The 19,970-nt window shown below is 29.5% G+C and overlaps 1 protein-coding gene and 1 pseudogene across 3 annotated transcripts in view; both read left to right on the top strand.

Annotated features, from left to right (window-relative positions):
- Positions 1–19,970, top strand: part of LOC145269031 (ARF GTPase-activating protein GIT2-like) — a 428,028-nt gene that overhangs the window by 344,652 nt on the left and 63,406 nt on the right. The window lies entirely within an intron of this gene.
- Positions 10,475–10,596, top strand: LOC145269966 (U2 spliceosomal RNA; annotated as a pseudogene).

Below are 19,970 nucleotides of genomic sequence, written 5' to 3'. Positions count from 1 at the left end.
CACCTGAAGAAGGCCAGAGGAATAGTTGGTCAAAATGTGGTGAGACGACAACAACTATGGAAGGCAGTATTTACTGAGGATACAGTCAAAAGACTCAGCATTCCTGTCCTGTCGTGGTTACCCACCTAAAGAAGACCAAAGGAATAGTTGGTCGAAACGTTGTGAAACAACAACTATAAAGATGAGGATAACAGTCCGCAAATGAATAAATATACAAATTACTCATCTCAAAGGATTCCGATAATAAAATAAACATCATTGGCTGCATATGTGCATACCTGTTTCAGCTGTGGACTTAGTTTTAGCTGATTTCAAGTCCTGAGAAAACTGGATTTCAAACAAGATCGCAACTCAAGCAACTATGCATGTAGCCCTTCCCTTCCAGCTACTGGATTAAAACCCGACTATGCTTAATAATGCATTAAGAGATGTGGGACATTGTCTTTAAGGATTAAATAAAAGATTCCATTTAAAAATTTTTTTTTTTTTTTTTTTTTACATGGAAGTCACCACTTACCAAGGCCCGGAAGCCACTCGAGGATAGGGGTTATTGCATGCACAGTAATCAATGCAATAGTATCGTAGTAATCGTTAGTATCGGAGATTTGATAAAGTGACTTACTTAAAGGGGCGGTTCATCAGGAATTTGTTTATGTTGGACTTGAAGACATCCTTATCAATTCCTTATCACAAATATTTACTTGAATAATATGTGAGCTGTTCCAAAAGTGATACATCCTATTTTTTAATAAAAAAAAAAGTTGAAGAGCTACAAAGACAAAAATGGTACGATTAAAACCAGGGTTTGTACTAACTTGAAAAAGCCTTATTTCTATTATTACCGTGAAAATATGAAAACGGTATTCTTCATGTCCAGTAAAAAAATTTTGTCGAAATATTAAAAATAAAATCAGAATAAATACGATCAAATTATTTTTTAAGTATTAATAAAAAATACTATTAAAATATTTTTTAAATATTAAAAATAAAATCGAAATACATTGTTCTGAAACTGCACCGTGTTATTGCAGATTCTCCCATTTTTGCAACAGCCTTGGCAACGGATTTGATGATTTATTTCAAATCAAGAGTAAAGGTCAGATCCAGAAGCTTGTCAAAACATGGAGCCTCCCCAAGATGAGAGCCATTCATTTCAATTGATACCAGATGGGGATCAGTTATGGAAAGATAGAAGCTTAGTAATCACCTACTCAAAGTATCCTTGAATTTTGACTTTTGCCTTGAAAAGGCCTTATTTCTAAAATTACCTTGAAAAATCTTAGAAAATATGGAAAATTTCTTAAAAAGGCCTTGAAAATTGTATTCTTTATGTCCAGTAAAAATTCTGTTCGAAATTCTGTATCAATTTCTTGTTGAAGAAGGCTCTAGGTTAAATTAGCCAAAACATTGCAAAAATAATAACCAGAATAATAATCCCAATAACACGAGAGTTGTTCCAAAAGTTATACATCCTATTTTTTAACTAAAAAAAAAAAAATGTTTAAGATTTTTAAAAAATGGTACCATCAAAACTAAGGTTCGTACAGACTTGAAAAGGCCTTATTTCTAAAATTACCTTGAAAAATCTTTGAAAATATGGAAAAATGTCTTAAAAAGGCCTTGAAAATTGTATTCTTTATGTCCAGTAAAAATTCTGTTCGAAATTCCTTATCAATTTCTTGTTGAAGGAAGCTCTAGATTAAATTGGCCGAAACATTGCAAAAATAATAACCAGAATAATAATCCCAATAATATGAGAGCTGTTCCAAATTTTTAACTAAAAAAAATGTTGAAGAGTTATAAAGACAAACATGGTACCATCAAAACTAAGGTTCGTACAGACTTAAAAAGGCCTTATTTCTATTATTACCTTGAAAAATCCTTGAAAATATGGAAAATGTCTTGAAAAGGTCTTGAAAATTGTATTCTGTCCAATAAAAATCTGTGTTGAAATATTAAGAATAAAATCACATAAATACTGCTGAATTATTTTTTTAAGTATTAATAAAAAAAATAGCATTAAAATATTTTAAATAAAATCGAAATACATTGTTCTGAAATTGCATAGTAGTATTGTGGATACAAGAGTTATGCCCCTTTATCACAAAACTACCTCGAGTAGTTTCATGATAAAGATTCAACTCTCCGTCTTTTTTTATGTAAAATTTAATTTTTTGGCTGCCAAAAATAAAAGTTTTTTTTTTTTTTTTACCTCTTTTTCGTATTGCTGTGAATTGTAATGCAAACCCCCAATATTTTTTCTTTGAAAACTTGAATTTTGTCTGAGAAGGCCTTGAAAAACTTTACAAATAGTATTTTAATCAGTCTGTCATGCTGAGGTTAGAAATAGCATTTTAGTCGGTCTGTCATGCTCAAGTTCGAAATAGAATTTTAGTCAACATATCATGATGAGGCACAAAATAGAATTTTAGTTAAGCTGTCATGCTCAAGTTCAAAATAGTATTTTAGTCGGTTTATCAAGGTGTGGCTGGAAATAATATTTTAGTCAGTTTATGCTCAAGTTCCAAATAGCATTTTAGTTGGTCTCTCATGCTAAAGTACGAAATAACATTTTGATTGGTCTATCGTGCTAAAGGTTGAAATAGCATTTGTACGAACCCTGTGTGAATTTAAAATACCATCAAAATATTTTTTAAATATTGAAAATAAAATCAAAATGCATTGTTCTAAAATTGCATCGTATTTTTGTGAGTACAAGAGTTATGTTCCTTTATTACAGAACTATGTGAAGTTTTCTCATATAACATTGGGTAGTTGAATAATAAAGGGATATAACTCTTGTATCCACAATACCGGAAATTCCAAATTTAAAAGTAAGACACATCATATACCAATCTAAAGTGGAGAGAATAACATTTAATCACGCTTGGTTAGCCAAATATAAGTGGGTCAAAGAATGTAAATATAGTAGTCGATAGAAATATTGTTTTGTATGTAAATGAAACTAATTTTTTCTGTTGTCAATTATTAAGTTTTCTCTTTATTATATCATTGTTCCTATTTACAATGCCTCCCCACGGGACAGAGTTAGACACCAGGGTCGTTTTTTAGTGTGGAGAAAAGGAACAAAAATTAAAATTGTCTCAGTCGTGAAGGATTTCTCCTCCACTGACAGAGAACAAGAAATTGAAGTGCAGCATCTGAAGAACAGATACTACACTTTGATCTTGTCCCGAAGGCCAATCATTGTCTATATATCAAATTTTTGTTTCGAAAACTTAAATTTTGTCTGGAGAAGGCCTTGAAAAACCTTGAAAATGAACATTAAAAATCTGTTGGTTGGTTGTTTTGGTTTTACGGCATATCAACCCTTTTCGGGTTATTTAATGCCGAATCCAAAGATTTTGAAGAAAATTTTTTAATAGAATATATTTGTTATCAAGTCGATTTCTATTTAACCCATAGTTGGGACTCTAACAAGTACTACCACTCTGGGTCAGAGTGGACCTGGGAGCAATGGTAATTAAAGGGTGGCTCCACACTCCCCAAAGCCCGCAAGCTGGGGCCTCACCACTGGATATAGTTTAAGGTCATATCCAGGACCTGGAAATCTGGATGAACCCTGAAGTCAAGCAGCCTATTAAAGCATCCTATATAGTTGAACTCCAAAAGTTGAAGAGCTTTGAAGACAGGAGTGATACTCTGAAAACGAGTAACCTTTTCTGCTCCAGAATTTGATTTTCTACATAGTCACCACCATTCTCAATGCACTTTTCCCAGCAATAATCAATGGCAGTGCATGGGCATCCAGAGTGCACTTTATCACTCGCATCTTTGTCGCCCCTCTGAAATTGACGGACCCATCTCCTCACTGTGCTGACATAAAGGCACCGGTTAATGTTGATCAGTTTAATTTTTTCTGCATGGAGGAATTCAATGACGTATCTCTGCTTCTGACATACGCCCATGACAGGGGTTGCTTTCTTAGCCTCACATCGTCAATATCTGTAACAGAAAGATGAAACTTTCAGATCATGAATGCATAAGGTTAGTCATTTTAACAATGTGATTTGCAATCATCATTGATCTGTTAGGGCAGAATAAAAAAAAATATAGGAGGTATTACTTTTGGAATGGCTCTTGTATAAGGTTTTGTCGGAAGAATTTTTTTTTTTTTTTGTCCAGAATTCCCCCGTATTTAAAAAAAAAAAAAAAAAAAAAGTAAAAAAAATCTTTATAATGTATATACTCGTGATCAAATGAAAATGTTATATTCCGAAAATCATGTAAATTGATCAAGTAGTTTTATTTTTAAATAAGAAAATCAAATTTTATGACCACCAAAGAAGCAGCTGTCTCGTTAGTCATTTTGAAAACCAGATATAAAAATGATAATTACACAATAATTCAAACTTGCAATATTTGCTGTATTGCCTATGAATAGCTTAAAATGATGAAAATATATTTAGTTTCGCTATAATAACATACGAGGTGCCTTCAATATGAGGTGAAAGGCCAATTTGCATGATTTCAAGTTCAACTGAACAGCTACAGCAGGAATTGGAATACACCCTACTAAAGCCTGATTGCCACAGCTGGATGAATTTCAAAAATGCGATCGGGACATGAGGACACTTTAGAAAAACGATGTACAATGAAATTCTGTTTTAAACTTGGAAAAAATGCCGCAGAAACGCATGAAATACTTCAAACTGTTTTTGGATGATCTTGTATGAAGCAAGCATCAGTTTTCGAGTGGCATAAGAGATTCAAGGAAGGCAGGGAGTCTGTGAGAGATTATGAGAGGTGTAGGAGGAGTAAGGAAGTCGGAACACCAGAGTTGATTGGCCAAATAAAGAATTTCATGGATAAGGATCATCGTTTGTCTATAGAGACAATAAGTGCACAGTTTGATGTCAGTGTGGAAACTGCACACAATTATTCACGAGGAACTGAAGATGTGGAAGATTTGCAGGAATGCACCAGTCCACAGCTCCATCCTTGTCACAGACTATTTGATGAAGATGAGCATCAAGATAGTTCCTCACCCTCCTTATAATCCAGACCTTGCTCCTTGTGACTTTAATTATTCGCTAAACTCAACAAAAACCTTAGAAGCTGTTGTTATGAGACAGTTGAGGAGATGAAAGAGGCTATGACGAGGGTCATTGACATGCTCACACAAAAGGGTTGCTAAGGAGCTTTGTAGAAGTTGTTGGAACGGCACAACAAATGCATTGCAGCCGGAGGAGATTACTTTGAAGGGGACTAGAGTTCAATGTGTGTACTATCAATAAAAATGCCCATGCGAAAAAGTCTGGAAACTTATTGAAAAACCCTCGTATATAATTTCTTATAAATTCTGAACTAAAACCTATATTCTTCAGCAAAACTATTTGTTATATTAGTTAAAACAGTTGAAAAGAAAAAAAAAAAAAAATTTAATTCATTATGATAGTTCAAATAATACGAGGCTTTTTTTTTTTTTTTTTTTTAAATGATTGTATATTTTTTGTAGGTACGTACCGGGTGGAACGATAAAATTGTCGCCCTAAAAAAAAAAAAAAAAACAAAAAAAAAACACAGTTTTATTTTAAAACTTTTATCGAAAAAAAATCAATTCAGGTAACTTGATTATGTAGTAGAGCTGACATCTATTATAATGTAGCCGCCTTCAGCCTCAATCACCGCCTTGGTACAGGTCCAGAACTAGGAGCATGCCTTTTCCACGAGCGCCAACAGGAGCTTGGTGAATACTCGGCAAATGGCAGCAATCAGGCCGGCTTTGGTGTTGTGGGAAGCCATGTTGATAATGTTCTTGACGTACGTATGACCAAACAAAGTAGACCAGCAGGTTCAGGTCGGGGAAGAAGGTGAGGGGCAGTGAGAGAAGAGTACAAAGTCTTAGCACTCCTTCGAAAGCCAAGCCTGGGTCTCTTTGAACTTGTGGGCTGGCGCCGAGTCCTTTTGCCACACCCTGACTCTGCCAGCGGCCAACTGATTGCACCGAGAGATCACCACACTCTTCAGAACATCCAGGTACACTTTGGTATCGACTTTCAAGCCGACTTCGAAGATGTGAGGTGGCATGATGTGGCCCTCACTTGAAACCACACTAAAGACCATAACCGTGCACGGAAACTTTGTTTTCATTTATCTGGGCACGTCCCTGTTATTTGTGGTAATCCAGTGATGCATTTTGAGGGCGCTGACAATGGTCCTGTTGTCATAACTTGGATTGATATAGAGCTTGAGTTGTACAGCGGTGCATCTCCGATTTCACTCGGTGAATATTGTGTCACTTTCAGACATGATAGAAGGTTCCTATCGCTCTTGGGATTCGTACACAACTGGCCAACTAGTAGATGGTCTCCAATAAAAAAAAGACAACTAGTTTTCATCAAACGGAAATGGAATCATGTCGTCTTTTCTAGGGCGACAATTTTATCGTTTCACCCTTTATATGCATCTTATCAGTCCAATCCGTTTTAGATCCAGCAGACCTTCCATTGTTATTTAAAGTTTCCTTGTAAACTTTGATATTTAATATTGTTATCTTGTTGTGAAGCATTTTTTTTTAAATTCTAATAGTTTAGAAATTGAGTTATATTGTTTTCGTTTCCGTTAGGTTTACGGTTGTAGTGTGTAATATTTAACCAAATATTTAGTTTCCCTCCTGGTTTAAACGGCACGTCAGTTCTTCTCCGTGATTATAAATAAAGGGAATGTCTCCTGTTTCCTTCCCCGACACCTGCAATCAAATAAGACCCTTTGATGTAATGTTTTTATGGAATGTTAATTTTATGATAGCATATTATTTTTTTTAATTAAAAAAAAAAATATTTTTACTTAAAGATTTTTTTATTAAAACATTAAAATAATTTTTTTTTTTTTTTTTCAGTGAAAAAATATTTCGTTTATTTTTGTTTCATTTTGAAATTTAATCTGCAAAATGTTTTTAAAATTAATATTTGTGATGGCGTGATTTTCTGTTTTGATTTTTTTTTTTTTTTAATTAAATTGTCAAGAACATTTTTTAAATAAAGATTATTTTATTTGAAAAATTTGAAAAATTTTTAACTAAAAAATCTTTTTAATGAAATTGTTTTTAATTTTTCTTTTATTTCAAGAATATTTCAAATCTTTTTTTCGTTTTAAAATTTAATCTTAGAAATTTTTCACAAATTAAAAACTTGATTGAATTTTAAAATTTAGATAAAAATTATTTAAATTAAAAAAATTAATAAAAAAACATGAATTAAAAATATTTTTTCATTTTAATGGAATGTTATATATGCTTGTGTGTAGCTTAGTCATTTTTATTGATTTTTAGCATCTTCTTTAGCATTCATTTTTTATTGATTTTTAGTATTTGTTTTTAGCATTTATTTTTTTTTAAGCATTTTTTACTGATTTTAGTATTTATAACATTAATTTTTTTAGCTGTTTTTTATTGATTTTAATATTTATTTTAGCATTCATTTTTAGCCTTTTTTAATTGATTTTAGCATTTATTTTTAGCATTCATTTTTTATTGATTTCTATGATTTATTTTTGGCATTTAATTTTTTTAAAGCATTTTTTACTGATTTTAGTATTTATAGCATTAATGTTTTTTAGCTTTTTTTTCATTGATTTTAATATTTATTTTAGCGTTTATTTTTAGCTTTTTTTAATTGATTTTAGCATTCATTTTTTATTGATTTTTATGATTTATGTTTGGCATTTATTTTCTTTTTAGCTTTTTTTTTAGCAGGAAAATCACTTTTTAATCAATTTTAATGCAATAATTTTTTTCAACTTGAATATTATTTTTTAGCTTTACCATAAAATTTTCTTTTTTATCAGTACTCACACAATTTATATTTTACTACTGCATTGCATTTTTTATTTATTTTTTATTTTTAATTTATTTATTATAGAATTGCATTTTAATTATTTTATTTGCTATAGAAATGCATTACAATTTCTGTATATATATATATATATATATATATATATATATATAAAAAATGTCTAATGTTTGTTCCTTATAAAAAATTTATACATGGAACTTAAAAGATATTTCATGATTTAATCCTATGTGATTGCTCTTAAGAAAGACAATAACACCATTTTCAATTTGATCAAGATCTGTTTTGGAGGTTACAGATTCCCCTATCCCTTCTAAACCAGCATCCAAGAATAATGAACTAATTGCAATGAAAAATTGCAGTAATTTTTATAAACACGGGGGATTATTTTAGCCTCTGTTTTTTTTTTTTTTTTTTTTTTTTAAATCCCTAAAATTAAACCTATAGGTTTTATGTTTACAGACCTTTTAAAACAGTATCCAATAATCAATGCTTATGTATTTTCGGTACTGCGCTATTGCTAAAGTTTTTTTTTTCTATATTAAATTCAAATTTCACTTTTTTTTTTTTTTTTTTTTTTTTTTTGTGCTTATTGATCCGGGCTATTTTTTTAAATAATATTTTCAAGTTTAATTAATGTTTTATATCTGTTTTTATTAAATTGTTAGGTGAAAGTACAGAATAGGTACCAAACACCCTCCCCATGTTAAGAATGGCTTTCTAAATATTATTTCAGCACGGATCAATAAGTGCACTAGTACCAAAACTTTCTAGCATTTAGGGACCTTAATAATGAAGGGGTGTGATTTTGTTGCTAACCGGGTTTGTCGGAGATTTGTATGTTGAAGGGGCACACGTGCCATGAGTTTATCAGAGCACATTCCTATATATATATATATATATATATATATATATATATACTAGAAGTGAGACCAGACGTTGAATTAAAGTGAGGATCAACAAATGTTTCCCAATCCCATGTTCTGTTGTCAGCAAAATCATTAAAATCACACATTTTTCAATCAAATCGATTAATTGCCTACTCTAGTACCTTTTTCTTTTTTAAATTGTTAGTTGGAAGCACAGAATAGTTACAAAACACCCTCCCTTCCCCATGTTAAGAATGGCTTTCTGAATAATGTTATACCAAAAATACCTAAGTACCTAATAATCTATTAAATAAATCACAAACATCTGTGTGTTTGTATGTCTGCTTAAAACTTTTTGTCATCCGTATCGTTGTGGCATCGATGTGGCATCGTAAGAAAGAACAATCTCTCGGACAAATAATATAAAAAAAAATTAGAAACAAAAATTGTCAATTATTTCATGTAGAAATGTTGTTTTATTCGAAGGGTCATGTAAAAATCTTGGTTATGATGCTGAATCTTAAACATGCATGGACAAATGCGAGTTTCTAACTTTTTAAATAGATAAATTTGCGGTGTGATAATATTGCTAGTGTTTTAGTTCAGTGAATGGTGTGCTCGCTTACAGTCTTATGCAAGTTCACGCCGGGCACGCATCATGCGTAATTTTAAAAAAAATGTTATTTTCTTCCTTACAAAATTTTGCTTTTGAGTTCTGCTTCTGGCTAATGGCACCAAAGTCCAGTTTCCCCCCCCCCCTTTTTTTTCCTTTCTTTTTTTTTTTTTTTTTTTCATTATTATTTTTATGATTGAAGATAAGAGAGACAGAAAGAGGAGGGGGAAGAGAGGATAAATAGAGACGAAAGAAAGAAAGGTTTAATGCTACATGCATTTTTTTTTTTTTACCTTTCTATTTTGTTATCCATGACCTCCATTTCTTTGTAATGCTAATTAGATTAACCATGAATTATAATTATTCAGTAGCAAATTTGAAATAGAAATTTTAATGCATTTGTGTAGTAAATAATTTTTTTTTTTTCTTACAAAATATCTTCGATAGAGAATGTATTGCTATTTGTTTACATTAATTTTTTAATTTGCTATTCTATTTTTTGATTTGCTACTTCATTATTTTTAATTTGCTATATTATTATTTTTTAATTTGCTATATTATTATTTTTTAATTTGCTATTTTATTGTTTTTTAATTTGCTATTTTATTGTTTTTTAATTTGCTATTTTATTTTTTAATTTGCTATTTTATTTTGCTATTTTATTATTTTTTAATTTGCTATTTTATTATTTTTTAATTTGCTATTTTATTATTTTTTAATTTGCTATTTTATTATTTTTTAATTTGCTATTTTATTTTTTTTGATTTGCTATTTTATTTTTTTTAATTTGCTATTTTATTTTTTTTAATTTGCTATTTTATTTTTTTTAATTTGCTATTTTATTTTTTTTAATTTGATATTTTATTTTTTTTTAATTTGCTATTTTATTTTTTTTTAATTTGCTATTTTATTTTTTTTAATTTGCTATTTTATTTTTTTTAATTTGATATTTTATTTTTTTTTAATTTGATATTTTATTTTTTTTAATTTGATATTTTATTTTTTTTTAATTTATTAAAATTTTATATATTTTTTTTTATTAGAAATACATTTTAACATTTTATTTTTAGTTGCGTGCAAGCGACTCTATAAGTCACTCCGTCAATCCGTCGGTAACACTTTTGTGCTTGGCCTTGATCAAAGGTCTGTTGTTAATAGATGTTGTTCTTAGCTTTTTAAGCTTTTCTTGGCCTTTTGGCCAAGATCAAAGTGTAGTATCTGTCTTACATGCTGTACTTATTGTGATATAAAGTGGGGGATCACTTTTCTGTATTAATTTAATGTAAAATGATCACCCACTTCACAACTAGTCAGTCTCAAAGCCATTCAAGTCATTCTCCAGATCATTCCAGTTATTTTTTAAGCATTCAAGTCATTCTTAAGTTCATTAAAGTCATTCTAAGTCATTTCAGCCCATTTCAGTAATTTTAGTTTATCTTTAAGATAATCCTACATTCACGTATTCATTCATTACACGAGAGCACGCGACTAATGGTTATCGGACTTGTTTTATCATGTTGCATTTTTTTATGTAGTACCTGTAAAATTACATGACAAATATTCTAAATATGGTAATTTGTTATATTCCCTTTCGTTACACGATGGGTTTGATAAGCGGAGCACGGATTAAAATTTATATGTAATTAATTTTTTAAATTCCTACAATGATACACACATGCGTAGCTATAATAGTTTTTAAAGATTAACAATTATTCTTATAACCTACAGACACTAGTGTTTCATGCTTATGCAATCATCAGTGTAGGAAGTGATAATTACCACTGTTCAGGAGATACAAACCCAATCACAATGTCACCTTGGAGTCTGTAGGTCAGGGGTCTCCATACTACAGCCTGCGGACCAGATCCGGCCCACCAACATCTTTAAACTGGCCCGTGGACCTCTTATAGAAAATGTGTGTATGTGTATATATATATATATATATATATATATATATATATATATACACTGTTCTTAGCTTTTTAAGCTTTTCTTAGCCTTTTGGCCAAGATCAAAGTGTAGTATCTGTCTTACATGCTGTACTTATTGTGATATAAAGTGGGGGATTACTTTTCTGTATTAATTTAATGTAAAATGATCACCCACTTCACAACTAGTGAGTCTCAAAGCCATTCAAGTCATTCTCCAGATCATCATCAATGAAAAAAGCTAAAAAAATTTAAAAAAAGTAATAAAATAGCAAATTAAATTCCTCAATCAACTTTTAATTGTGATTTTCCATGTCTCACTGACTTTAGCAAATAAGGTGTAAACCATTATAACTATGTGTGTGTGTGTGTGTGTGTGTATATATATATATATACACACACACACACTTCAGAATAAAATTATCCGACAATCAGCTGGTATAGAAACCTATGATTATAAGATTTACAAAATATTATTGGCAGTAATATTCTATAAGTACTATCCCACTTATATAAGAATTGCTCGATATACAAGATAGAGCAAATAAATAAAATTTTAGTCATTCAATGAATTTTAAAAATTTATGACGTGAAATGGTTAAATTTCAAATCAAAAGATTTTTATTCTATGTAAGACGAAGAATACATTAGAAATATTTTAACTCCTTATCCTATCGGATTTCAATGTCTACCATCTCTTCAGAGGAGAAAATATTAGCAAATAATTATAATGGTTGACACCTTATTTGCTGAAGAAAATCACAATTAACAATTGATTGAGGAATTAAGTCATAGAGTAAGTGAAGTTAAAGAAAAGGATATAAAAGTTAACATCCAAATTGCATGGTAAAATCCGAAGTGAATGTCCTTGAAAGCAGTGTGGTAAAATGATGCGATTTTGGATGTTAACTTTTATATCTTTTTCGTTAACTTCCCTTACTTTTAATTCCTCAATCAATTTTTTATTGTGATTTTCCATGTCTCACTGACTTTAGCAAATAAGGTATAAACCATTATAGTTATTTGCTAATATTTTCTCCTCTAAAGAGATGGTAGACATCGAAATCCTATAGGATAAGGAGTTAAAATATTTCAAATGTATTCTTTGTCTTACATAGAATAATAAAAATCTTTTGATTTGAAATTCAAACATTTTGTGTCATAAATTTTTAAATTCATTGAACTAAAAGTTGATATATATATATATATATATATATATATATATATATATATGTCCATTCTTATTTTGATCATAACCTGCCAAAATTGTTTCAAATCCTTGGAGCACACAATTCATTTAAGTCTCACTCCAATACAGATTAATTTTCTTGAATTTGTTTTTAAACAAATCAGAAAACAATGGGTAATCTTCTTTTTTTTTTTTTTTTTTTACGGTTTGGTATGTTTTACTATCATTTTTTTAGCAGTCCCTCTCTCCATCTTTTATTCCAATAAAAACTCCAAGACTGGTTACTTAATTACGGTTTGAGAGTTTACCCTCTCCGAAACAATTTGCCATACAGACTCTTTCATCCATCCTATGTAAGGGTAATTGCCTTACAAACGATCGAGTTTATCTCGACCCCATTTGTAATGGCTATCCCTCCGATTCTTACAAGTAAGTATGTGCCATTCCTGACTATTTTTGCAGAATTCATACATAATAGACCAAGAGTTTTTTTTTTTACATATAAAGAACAGTTAATATGGTGGGCAAGATATGAATTGGTTTAATTTCACAATCCGTATTTGTAAATGTTTTACACATTTCACTGATGTTGTCGGCACACTCATACAAAGCTGAGCACTTCTTGTAAACCTTTGTTCCTTGCACTCTCACCTGTTTTTTCCCTAAATTATCTTTTCTTCATTATTTTTCCCAAAATTATTTTCCGAAATTAGTTTTTCCATTTTCTTTTTTTTTTTTTTTTTTTTTTTGCTCCATCTTTATTGTCCCATTATTTTTAGTCTCACCATTTTTTACGCCGCATTTTTTTTTGGTCCCATTATTTTTTTGCCCCGTTATTTTTTAAGACCCGTTATTTTTTTTTTTTGCCCAATTATTTTTTATCCCCATTATTTTTTATCCCCATTATTTTTTATCCCCATTATTTTTTATCCCCATTATTTTTTTTGGATCCCCATTATTTTTTTTGGATCCCCATTATTTTTTTTTGATCCCCCATTATTTTTTGATCCCCCCATTATTTTTTTTTGATCCCCATTATTTTTTTTTGATCCCCCATTATTTTTTTTAATCCATTATTTTTTTTTGATCCCCATTATTTTTTTTTTGCTCCATTTTTTTTGATTCCCATTATTATTTTTTTTGATCCCCATTATTTTTTGATTCTCATTATTTTTTTATTCTCATTATTTTTTGATTCCCATTATTTTTTGATCCCCATTATTTTGTTGATCCCCATTATTTTTTGATCCCCATTATTTTGTTGATCCCCATTATTTTTTTGGGTCCCATTATTATTTTTTTGGATCCCCATTATTATTTTTTTGGATCCCCATTATTATTTTTTTTGATCCTCATTATTTTTTTGATCCATATTATTTTTTTGATCCATATTATTTTTTTGATCCATATTATTTTTTATCCCCATTATTTTTTATCCCCATTATTTTTTTGGATCCTCCATTATTTTTTGGATCCCCATTATTTTTTTTGGATCCCCATTATTTTTTTTGGATCCCCATTATTTTTTTTGGATCCCCCATTATTTTTTGATCCCCCTATTATTTTTTGATCCCCCCATTATTTTTTGATCCCCATTATTTTTTGATCCCCATTATTTTTTTTTGATCCCCATTATTTTTTTTTGATCCCCATTATTTTTTTTTGATCCCCATTATTTTTTTTTGATCCCCCATTATTTTTTTTAATCCATTATTTTTTTTGATCCCCATTATTTTTTTTTTGCTCCATTTTTTTTGATCCCCATTATTATTTTTTTTGATCCCCATTATTTTTTGATCCCCATTATTTTTTGATCCCCATTATTTTTTGATTCTCATTATTTTTTGATTCTCATTATTTTTTGATTCTCATTTTTTGATCCCCATTATTTTGTTGATCCCCATTATTTTTTTGGGTCCCATTATTATTATTTTTTTGGATCCCCATTATTATTTTTTTGGATCCCCATTATTATTTTTTTTGATCCTCATTATTTTTTTGATCCATATTATTTTTTTGATCCATATTATTTTTTTGATCCATATTATTTTTTGATCCTCATTATTTTTTGATCCTCATTATTTTTTTGATCCTCATTATTTTTTGATCCTCATTATTTTTTTGATCCTCATTATTTTTTTATCCTCATTATTTTTTTTATCCTCATTATTTTTTTGATCCTCATTATTTTTTTTGATCCTCATTATTTTTTTGATCCATATTATTTTTTGATCCTCATTATTTTTTTGATCCATATTATTTTTTTGATCCATATTATTTTTTGATCCTCATTATTTTTTGATCCTCATTATTTTTTGATCCTCATTATTTTTTGATCCTCATTATTTTTTGATCCTCATTATTTTTTTGATCCCCATTATTTTTTTTTAGCCCCCATTATTTTTTTTTAGCCCCCATTATTTTTTTTTAGCCCCCATTATTTTTTTGATCCCCATTATTTTTTTTTGCTCCATTATTTATTCCATTTCATTTTCTTAAATTTTTTTATAAACCTCGTCCATCAAATACACTCATTTCAATTAGTTCACCCCTTTACTCTTCCACACACACACACACTAAGTGTTTGCATTCTTCTCACACAAGTATTTGATGTTAAAAATATATTGCTGCTTCTTGTCTATTGCAAAATACTCAAATAATTGACTTTGTTAAAACAAAAAAAAAAAAATCTTTGTATGCCTGTTTCTTGATTCACTAAACAAATAGTCATGACCCACTGGGTCAGTATTTTTATATGTAATGGGTAAGATGATTAATAATTTATAATTAAAATTAAAAATTGGTTTCACAAGGACGAACAAACAAAATCAATAAATTGTACGATCGTTTCGGAAACACTGTTTTTATTGAGATAGACAATAAGTCTTGGACAATGATTTTATCATTTAATCTTTTGAAACAAAGTCTCCTCATCAGCAAAAATAATGGGTGGTTTTTTTTTAAAGACACAAAAAAATAAAACTAGCATTTTTTTTTTAAGTAAGGCAGATGTATCCTTTAATGGTTCGCCTTTTAAATCTTGTAAGTATCATCGTCGGTGCATTCATTGGGATGTTAAATGTAGTTTGAAACAAATAGTCATGACCCACTGGGTCAGTATTTTTATATGTAATATATATAAAACTAATTGCATTATTTATAGATAGTCTCTCTGAGACTAGTTGCCTTGCCAAGGCTTCAGCTCTATTCTTTATCAGGCTTTCAATTAATAAAGACAGAAAGTTAGCCACAAAGGTGTCGTGTTGGCTATCTGCTTTTTCCATGGTCTATGTGTATATCTTTATGCCCGCATTCTGTATGTCCTTCACCAAACTAAAACTGTATTGCAACCAAGGCTAGATTACCTATGTTAATGACTCTCCCCAAAATCTATTTAACAAGAAACTCGTAAAAACCGTAGCATCCCAACCCCTCTATACACAATGTCCACCAAAACCCAACCATAAATCCCTCAGCCCCCTCCTCTTTCCATGTGCACAATATCATCAGGGCTTTATGTTGCGAATGACTTTTCAAACTGGCGACTAGACAATCTTCCAAAGCTCATTACTAGGGCTAGGACAACAGCATATTCTTTTCATTACTTTGACCCTTGAGTGTGTATCCGTTGATATCTTATATGCTTTTATATAGAGTAATGTCGTTATCGGTTGATTAACTGTCCAACTGTGTCGGATATATACTCGAGAGTCAAAACAATGAAAAGAATATGCTGTTGCCATAGCTCTACTCGTTACTGAGCGAAAAAAAAAAATTTTTTTCAGTTTTTATTGTTATTTTTGTTTTAGTTAAACGAGCAAAGCACAAATTATTTAAGCAATAATTCTTCCCGCTTTGTCAGAAACATGGCTCATGGAATGTGAGGACTAAAGGAGAAAAATAAGGGAAACAAGAGTTGCAAGGCTGCTGAAAGTTTTTTTTTTTTTTTTTTTTAAAGGGACCGGGGGGGGCACTTTCTACATTTAATAGTTAAATTAAAAAAAAAAAAAAAAAAAGTTCCCAAAAAACTTGGAAGGAGAAAAAAATAAAGATACACAGATTCCAAAGTAAAGGAAGTAAATTATGCAAACTACAGGGTGGTCAAAAAGTCAGGTAACATTTTAAAGAAAAACGATATTAGCAATACACGTATATTTAAGTACCATACATTGAAATATAAAATGAAACAAACATGAAATATGTTTATTTTGTTAATTTTCGTTCATTTCTCTCTATCAATCGCTAGAAGCCGATTAACCACTGATTGTGTAACACGTGTAATCATGTCAGCTGATATCCGCGCAATCTCCTCTTCAATATATAACTTTAAAGACGCTATTGTATCAGGCTTCTTGCCATAAACGCTATCCTTTACATAGCCCCAAAGCCAGAAATCAGGAGGGGTAAGATCCGGAGATCTGACTGGCCATTCAACTGGGCCACGGCGACCAATCCATCGTTGTGAAAAAATTTCATCCAAGAAATAATATTAAACGAATAGAGATTATAATGGATCATATTGTTTTTTCTACCTTTAACATGTTACCTGACTTTTTGACCACCCTGTAGTTGAAGGCTCCATTTTCATAAATTATGTTGAGAAAGACATCTTTCCTTTGCTCGGATTACTTCGGATACCTTTTGATTCTCATTTTATATATACTGATTAGTATTTAGCAAGAACGACATCAACTACCATGTTTTTTTTATTTATTTGTTTTTTTTTTGTTATGTTTGGTTTGAATAGTCTGCAATCGCTCTTCCTTTTATGTCAAACTAGTCGGGGGGGGTGTTGTAAAATATGGTTAAATATGATATTTTAATTTATAATCAATTTAAAAAAAAAAAAATGACAAAATTTTAAGCGGACATACAAACACACAGATGACTGAGATTTATTTGACAGAGGAGTCTATAAAACGTTTTCAATATTCTTTATATGAGTTTTATTTTTAGTGATCTGTAGACCACATTTTGGGAAGTGATGATATATATATAATAGTCAATTACTGTGTTATATATATATATATATATATATATATATATATATATATATATATATAACACAGTAATTGACTATTATATATATATATATATATATATATATATATAATAGTCAATTACTGTGCTATATATATATATATATATATATATAATAGTCAATTACTGTGCTATATATATATATATATATATATATATATATATATATATATATAGTCAATTACTGTGCTATATATATATATAATAGTCAATTACTGTGCTATATATATATATATATATATATATATAGATATATATATAATAGTCAATTACTGTGCTATATATATATATAATAGTCAATTACTGTGCTATATATATATATATATATATAGATATATATATAATAGTCAATTACTGTGCTATATATATATATATATATATATATATATATATATATAATAGTCAATTACTGTGCTATATATATATATATATATATATATATATATATATATATATAATAGTCAATTACTGTGATATATATATATATATATATATATATATATATATATATAATAGTCAATTACTGTGCTATATATATATATATAATAGTCAATTACTGTGCTATATATATATATATAATAGTCAATTACTGTGCTATATATATATAAATAATAGTCAATTACTGTGCTATATATATATATATATATATAAATAATAGTCAATTACTGTGCTATATATATATATATATATATATATATATATATAAATAATAGTCAATTACTGTGCTATATATATATATATATATATATATAATAGTCAATTACTGTGCTATATATATATATATATATATATATATATATATATATATATATATAATAGTCAATTACTGTGCTATATATATATATATATATATATATATATATATAATAGTCAATTACTGTGCTATATATATATATATATATATATATGTCTGTTTTTTTTGTTTTTGTTTTTTGCTTCTTGTTTCAGCATATTGCTTCTTGTTTTTCATTTTAATTTGCCATCTTTTAAAAGCATATTATTTATTTGATAATGATGAAAGTTTATTTCTATTCTGTCTGTGTTAATGTGCTTGATATTAGTGATGGGACGATTCCGATATTTTTACCAATTCCGTACTAAATCCCCGATTCCGATTCTTTATAAATCTCACAATATTTCAGTGTTATTTGGTCCCGATTACCGTAAAAGCATATCGTAAATGTGCCTATGTTCTCTCAAACGTAAAACACACTTGTGAGGAGATGATTTAAACTTCCAGTAAGACTAAAATCTTTAGATCAATAAATATTTTTTTTTTTTTTTTTTTTATATAGACGTCACCACTGATCAAGGCCGTGAGGCCATTCAAGGATAAGGGTTAAAGAGTGAACAGTAGTCAAAAAGACAATATAGTAATCGATAGTATTGGAAGTTCAGTAAATTTGTTAACTGAAGTTTAACGGCTCACCAGAAACTTATTCACGTTGGACTTGAAGACAACCATATTATAGACAGCTGGAAAGCCGGAAAACGGAAGACAATTCCACAGGCGTGCAGTTCTAAGAAAGAAGCTTTGATCATGGAATCTATGTTTAGATTTAGGCACAGATAAAGAGTGGGGGGAATGATTAAAAAAAAGGTAATTCAAGGAATTTGGCATCAGAAAATAGGCTCAAATTTTTCCGATTCCCGATTATGAGTAATCATCCTAACACTACTTTATAGTGATGGGACAATTCCAATATTTTTCGGATACAATTACCGATTCCAAGTTTTCTAAATCTTTAAATACTATGTTGCATCCCTCTGCCTGTTCTACAAGTATTTTAATGGTGAATGCACTTGTGCCCCCACGACGTAGACACCCTCAACAAACCCGACAGGCAGCTAAATCCCACCCCCACACAGTAGAGATCCCTAGATATAAAAGATCTTTCTACTCCAGTAGTTTCTTCCCCAGAACCGCTAAACTCTGGAATTCCATTCCAGACCACTGCTTCCCCAACTGTACTGACATGCAGAAGTTCAAGTGTAACGTGAACCGACATCTTGCTGCCCAAATCCCATCATAGTACCCCAGTAGTTGTTGCTCCTGATAGTAGCCCCCTACACCAAAGTGGCAATGTGCCTTGTTTGGGGTGAAAATGTAATAAAAAATTTTTTTTTAAAATAATACTATACTGAGTTATATATTGAGTTATTTGTTCCTATTACCTTAAATGTACATACATTTTCTCAAACGTAAAAAATTGGGGTGGGGTAATCGATAGATTTTATCTTTACTGGCAGTTTTAAAATCAAAGATTTTATCATCACTACCAGCAGTGGAACAAAATCAAATAAAAAAGCTTGATTAAAGGAATCATTTTTGGCATTGGAAAATAGACACAAATTTTTCCGATACCCCAAAAAGTTCTGATTTTTTCTGATTCAGATTATCGTCCCAACACTAATATATATATATATATATATATATATATATATATATTTGTTATTTTTTATTTATTTTATTTATATTTTTTCTGCATTTCGTATACGACACAGTAACCCTCACCC

Source organism: Euprymna scolopes, chromosome 45 (assembly GCF_053919585.1).
Source record: "Euprymna scolopes isolate OS-2025 chromosome 45, ASM5391958v1, whole genome shotgun sequence".
Lineage (NCBI taxonomy): Eukaryota > Metazoa > Mollusca > Cephalopoda > Sepiida > Sepiolidae > Euprymna > Euprymna scolopes.
This window is presented reverse-complemented; position numbering and strand designations above follow the sequence as displayed.